At 60.4% G+C, this 5,702-nt stretch overlaps 1 long non-coding RNA gene across 1 annotated transcript; it reads right to left on the reverse strand.

Moving 5' to 3' along the window:
• Positions 1–3,313: 3,313 nt before the first annotated feature.
• Positions 3,314–5,435, reverse strand: LOC308652661. Its single transcript, XR_014022885.1, has 3 exons — positions 5,362–5,435; positions 4,116–4,338; positions 3,314–3,967 (listed from the first exon to the last, which is right to left on the reverse strand). It is a non-coding gene; the product is annotated as an uncharacterized lncRNA (long non-coding RNA).
• Between the last annotated feature and the right edge of the window lie 267 nt (positions 5,436–5,702).

The raw sequence follows: 5,702 nt of genomic DNA on the forward strand, positions 1-5,702 counted from the left end.
TGGCCCTCAAAGTGATGCAGATTAGACAGACACAGGTTAGCACTGGCACTGAAAGGGGGCCACCTAGCAGGATGCTGAGGCCCTGGGTTCCACCCCAGCCCTGCAGAATCAGTAAGTTAAACGATAAACAAAACAAGAAGCGAGAACTGATGAGGCTGAACTGGGCTTCCTAGTGGGAAAAACATACTTTAAAACTTAAGACTCTGCCAGGCACAGTGGTATGCACCGCAGCCCAGCACTGGGGAGGCTGAGGCAGGAGGATCAGTGGAGTTAAGACCAGCCGGAGCAGCAGAGCGAGACCCCCATCTCAAATATAAATAAATAAATTACAAAGTTCAAGACCCAAGACACGAGAATGACACGGTGGGCTCACTGCCGACCACAGAAGGCCCAGGCTTGTAACTTAAAACCTAATCCTGTCTCAACTAATTCTCCCAAAGGAAAGACACGAAGCAGGAACGACTGAGCCGTCCACCGTAAACCGAGCCCCTACAAAGTCCCAGCGCCAGGGTCCAGGGTTCTACACTCGACTTCATTTCACCTTTGGGTGCAAACGTGCAGGGGGTGCCTCCTCAATGCTGTGACGGTGACAGCCTGGGCCTCGGTTCCCCTCTGAAGAGCTGAGGCAGGAGGAGGGTGGTCACTGCATGGAGCTCCTGGGCGTTGGCCTCCCCGCTCCCACGCCTGCCTGCCAAGGTCCCGGTCCCTCTCAGGCTGACCTCATGCTGAGTCCTGACACAGCTCATGGTGGGACCACAGCCGGGGCGCCCCACCGTCACCCCTGCCAGCCATGGTTCAGGTGAGGACAGACCTCTGAGAGTTGAGGGGTGGGTGAGCTGCGCCGGGCTTCTTAGGAGACCCTCAGAGTAGCCCACCATCCTGCCCAGTAGTGGGGGGTGACTAGGAAAGGGGGCCCCCGCTCCTCTGCCTGGCTTGCTCGGCCTTCATCCTGCAGAGGCCGGCTCTTGGGCAGATGGTGAGTCAACATCAGATAGCAGCCCGGGAGCCCATCTCACTTCGCATCTTCCCTCGGGTGCTCCCCAGCTGCCACCTGCCCCAACACGTCTGTCGTTTGCAAGCAAGGCTGCTACTCAGCATTCACCACTCAGGGCCCGTCCCTAGAGCCACTGACTCAGCGAGTCCCTCTGTAGGGCGGTGGGACTTGCCTGGAGACGTCATCACACCTGGTGCTGGGAAAGCCGGGCCGTGGGTCTCAGTGACTTGCCCGGCTCACCTGCCGTTCAAGCGAAGATCCGAGCCCAGCTCAGCCCTGCCGTGCCTCCTGGTCCCCACAGAAGGAAGGCTGTGGGGCTTCTTTGTAAAAATCACTATTAACCTGAACCAGCTTGGGCACCTGGAAACACTCACATGAACAAGGGTAACAGCAGCTCCACCACCCACAAGGCTTCCCCGTTGGCCTTCGCCATCAGCCCCAGTTGGGCCCGGGACTGACACTGCACTGCGCTCCGAGCCGGTGGATTTATGCCTGATCCCACTTATTTATATGTGATTCCAGATAAAATCAGACATAACTTCATAGAAAGGAAGGTGGACACGGTCTGCTGATCACTGGGGGTTCGCTGTGCTTTGAGGGTTCGGGAGGACGCGTCTGACACCACCATTGGAAGGCACTTCCTGGCCCCAAGTAGGTACATGTGTCACTCAAGAGGGATGGCATTGCAGGGGCTCTGTCCCCATGCACTCAGCTTGGCCTCCCACACCCAGCTCCCCGACACCAAGACCAGAGAAGCTTGTCCCTCAGAGCCTCGGTCTCCCCAGGAGAAACCAGGCTGAGGGCGTCCCCGTCACCAGAGTGTGTGTGCTGAGCCCCTGCTCGTGGCTGGCTCTCGCTGGCACGCAGCCAGTCAGGACACCCCCCGCAGTGGCCCTGGTGTTAGGAGGTCAGCGTGGGGACCCGGCTGGGAGTCACGCAGGCCCAACCCAGGGTTCCCCGAGGAAGCATCAAGAGCATCATCTGGGACCTCTAGGACTGTGGTCTTTGTTTCCCAACTGTGGTGGGCAGAAGGGACCCAGAGAAATCCACGTCCTGATCCGGGGACCCATGAATAAGTTCTGTCACCAGGACCAAGTGCTGTAGGGATGGAGTGGTGTTTCTTTTTAGGAAAAGGGAACTGCTTAGCACCTGCTGCGGGTCCAGCCTAATCTCACCAGGTCTCTGGAGCAGAGAACCTTCTAGGTCTGGAAGCAGAGGGGAAGCCCAGGAAGTTCCAGAAGGCCAGCCCCTTGCCAGCTCCGCAGAGGCCACACGCAAGGACCAGCCAGAGGCCCCGGATGCCCAGGAGGGTCCAGCTGACAGCTGGCAGGGACACAGGCACCTGCAGCCACTGGAACTGGGGTCTGGGTGGCCTGGGAGAGCGCGGAGTGGGCTCTGCTAGCGCCTCCTGGTTAGAGCCCAGCTGGGCCACAGCAGGACTTCCACCCGAGATCACAGCAGAGGCGGCCGCTGACTCTGTCAGCCTGGTGGCTGGGGAGGGCCCACGACCCGCCCAGCCGTCTTGGGCCAGGCCCTCCTCCTCCCTCCGCCCCAGATGCTCAGGCCCCCTTGCTTTGCTGGAGACCCAGGCACCCCCTTCCCAGGGCCCCTGCACCTGCTGCCCACCTGGGCCGCTCTTGCCCCAGCTGACCTCTTCCCTCTGTCCTCTCAGTGAGCCCAGCCATGCCCTGTCAGGCCCCGACCTCAGTCCTGCCTTATTTCTATAATTTAGCAAACATACATTCAGGATCTGGCTCTTCTATTAAACCAGTGGCTCTCACCTGGCAGTACTGTTGTCCCCTCCCCTAGATACAGTTGACAATGCCTGGGGGATGCTTCTGTGGGTCAGGCCCAGGGGAAGGACCGGGGATGCTGACATGCTTTCTGCAGTGCCCAGGACAGCCCACCGCAAGGCATGGCCCAGCCCCAACGTCAGCAGCAGTGACCGTGAACTGTCTAAGCTCTCGGCTCTGTGGGAACACCCGCTTCCTCTCGCTCTGTGTGCTGGCCCCTGGAAAGGACAGAGCCTGGCACATAGTCGGCACTCCCCAGATCTGTCTGGACGGGGAGCGTGTGGAAGGTCACTCCTTAGGACCAGCCAGCGCTCGCCCCTCTATCCCAGCTTCTCAGTGGTTACCCATCACCACCTCCTCCTTCCCCAAACTCACAGAAGCAGGACAAGACTTCTGCTTCCGCTCTGAGGCCCATGGGGGACTCTGTCCCCTTCTGATCTCCTGAGCCGAGTATGCCTCTGGCCTCCTGCTGTGGATGGTGAGACCCTGCTCTTCCTGCGGGCAGGTTCCTTCCTCTCCCCCAGCCAGGCCCTCCCTTCCCTCCCGGCTTCCTGATGTGGAAGAAAACCTTGTGAGTCCATCTGGTGCAGTGACCAGGGCTGATATTTCATTCACTCAGGCCCCTGGAGGCCTGGGGTCGGTGGAGTGCGACTGACACAAGCTGCTTTAGCAAAGCAAGTGAATGGAGCAGCCCTGGAGTCCCTCCAGAGGAGCCCACTGGCCGGCGGCCTGCTGAGCCACCGACCCCAGGGAGAGCGGAGAGAGACGGAAGCCGCAATTCTCAAATAAGACTCCCGCCCAGAAACTAATGTTCTGGAAAACTCTTTCTAATTAGCCATTAATTGGTACATTATCAGCACCGTGTGCTGAGGATTAAGTGGGTAATTCCCATTACTTGCAGGAGCACTGCGATGCGTCCAGTCAGCCGGGCAGGGTGTGAGCAGCCTCCCTGTGCCCGTCACCGCCCGCCAGCCCAGGCCTGAGCCGCTGCGGCCCACGGTGCAGCCCTGGCTTGGCGGAGCCGCGGCCCTCACTTCCCCAGCAGCCTCCAGACACGTCTGCAGCTGATTCTCCTTTCCGACTTCTTGGGCGGACAGTTTTGGAGACGGCTTCATTGCGTGTGTCCCCGTCTCCCGCTCAGGAAGCTCGTGTGGGAGCCTCTTGGTCACTCGTGGTGCTGCTGTGGGTAATCTTAGCTGTGCTGGTTGGTTCTGCAGCACAACTTATTTTAAACAGCTCTGATTCCGCTCTTCATCATAGCACTTTATGATACTGTCATTACAAAAAGCCCTGGACTTTATTCTCCATTAAAAAGATAATTAAGTCACCTTGAAGTCTGGTCAGTCGACTCTGGTGGAGACTCCGTGTCTGTCTGTGTGCTGGATGGTTCCAACCAGGGAGCTGGAGGGACACAGACGCTCCAGCCTGGAGTCTGAAGTCTTGGATCACAATCCTCGTTCTCCTTCTGTCAGCTTGGCCTGTAGGACACTCCTCGCCCACTCGAGGGCTGCTGCTTCTTCTCGGTGGGGAGACTGTGCTGGGCACAGGGCCCTGGGGCAGGGAGGGGAGGGACGGGGATGGTGCTGAGGCAGGGCCCTGAGCAGATGGACCCAGCATTCCTGCGGGGCACTGGCACCAGGAAGGGCAGCACATGGCCGGGAGGACCTCGGGCAGAACTAGGGGCAGCATCACCCGGCCGCACGTCTGGGACATCTTCCGGTGGAGGGAAGAGGCGGAGAGAGGCTGGAAAGAGCCGTGTGTGGGAAGTGTTGGGAATCACCAGCCCTTGACCTCTCCAGACGGGAAATCCCTTCTCCTCTCAGGGGGCTCAGAAACCCGACCCCAAGGGACAGGGACAGCTGAGCCAGTGCTGGCTCTGTGTCCACTGTGTCCTCTGCCCAGCTTGGCCACTGTGGGGAAAGGAGAGTGGGACGTGAGCCTGCACAGACCAGGGTGGAGATGCGCTCGCCGTCCGGCCAGTTCAGACAGCAGCGTTGGCAAAGGGCCTGTGGCGCAGTGCTCGGCCTCCTGGGAAGGAGGCGGGGGCAGGGGGCTCCTGGACGTGGCTCCTGCCCTGCTTTTTTCTGCTCCTCCCACTTGGGGGGATGGTTACCCTGAGAAGACTTCCACTGGCCCTGGGGACAGGCTGACGCAAGCTCTGCCCTCGTCCTACTGACGGGCTTCTGCCTGCAGTCGGTGTGGTGCCCGTGGCCCTGGGCAGCTCCCGGGCAGGCTGCCCTCTATTGTAGCCCGGAACGGAAAGTGCCAGGAGGGACCAGCTTGGCTGCGAGTGTCAGAAACACCCGAGGGTGCCGGTGGAACGGGTCTCCTCTTCCCCCAAGTCTGGCTCAAGTGCCCCAGCTCCTCTCCACCAAGTACCAGGGACTGGCTCTGCCTGTCCTTCCACGGAGCCACCCTGGGTGTCCTGGTCTCCTGGTTCAAGATGGCACCCCAGCCCCACACCGACTGCAGGCAGCAAGAGTCCCAGCAATCCGGGAGGACTCCATTGCTGTCACCCACGTCCTCCCCAGCTGCAGGGCAAGAGGGAAATGTGCCTCTGGAAATCACACCGACCTGGGGTCACCTTCCTGTGGCCTCTCCCTGGGGCCAGGCCGTTCGGGAAGGCGAGAACCACGGCAGGACTCTCCCAGTGGCCGGTGTTCCCCGGGGCCAGAAGGTGGGTGGGCAGCCATGACGTCTCTCCACGGAGCCTTGGGTGCTGCTGGCCAGGGAAAGGAGTCTCCCTTCTGCGTCTCCACAAGAGAAGCCCTGGGGCTGGGTTACCAGCCTCCACCAGCTTCCCTCGTTGTCCCCTGCCCCCAGTCGGTGTCCCACTGACATTCTGAGCTGCGTTGGGGGGGATCCCAAGTGAAGAGGGGGGAGGCTGGGGACAAAGAGCAGCAGGTGAGAGGAAG

Source organism: Spermophilus citellus (genome assembly GCF_964194105.1).
Source record: "Spermophilus citellus genome assembly, chromosome: 7".
Lineage (NCBI taxonomy): Eukaryota > Metazoa > Chordata > Mammalia > Rodentia > Sciuridae > Spermophilus > Spermophilus citellus.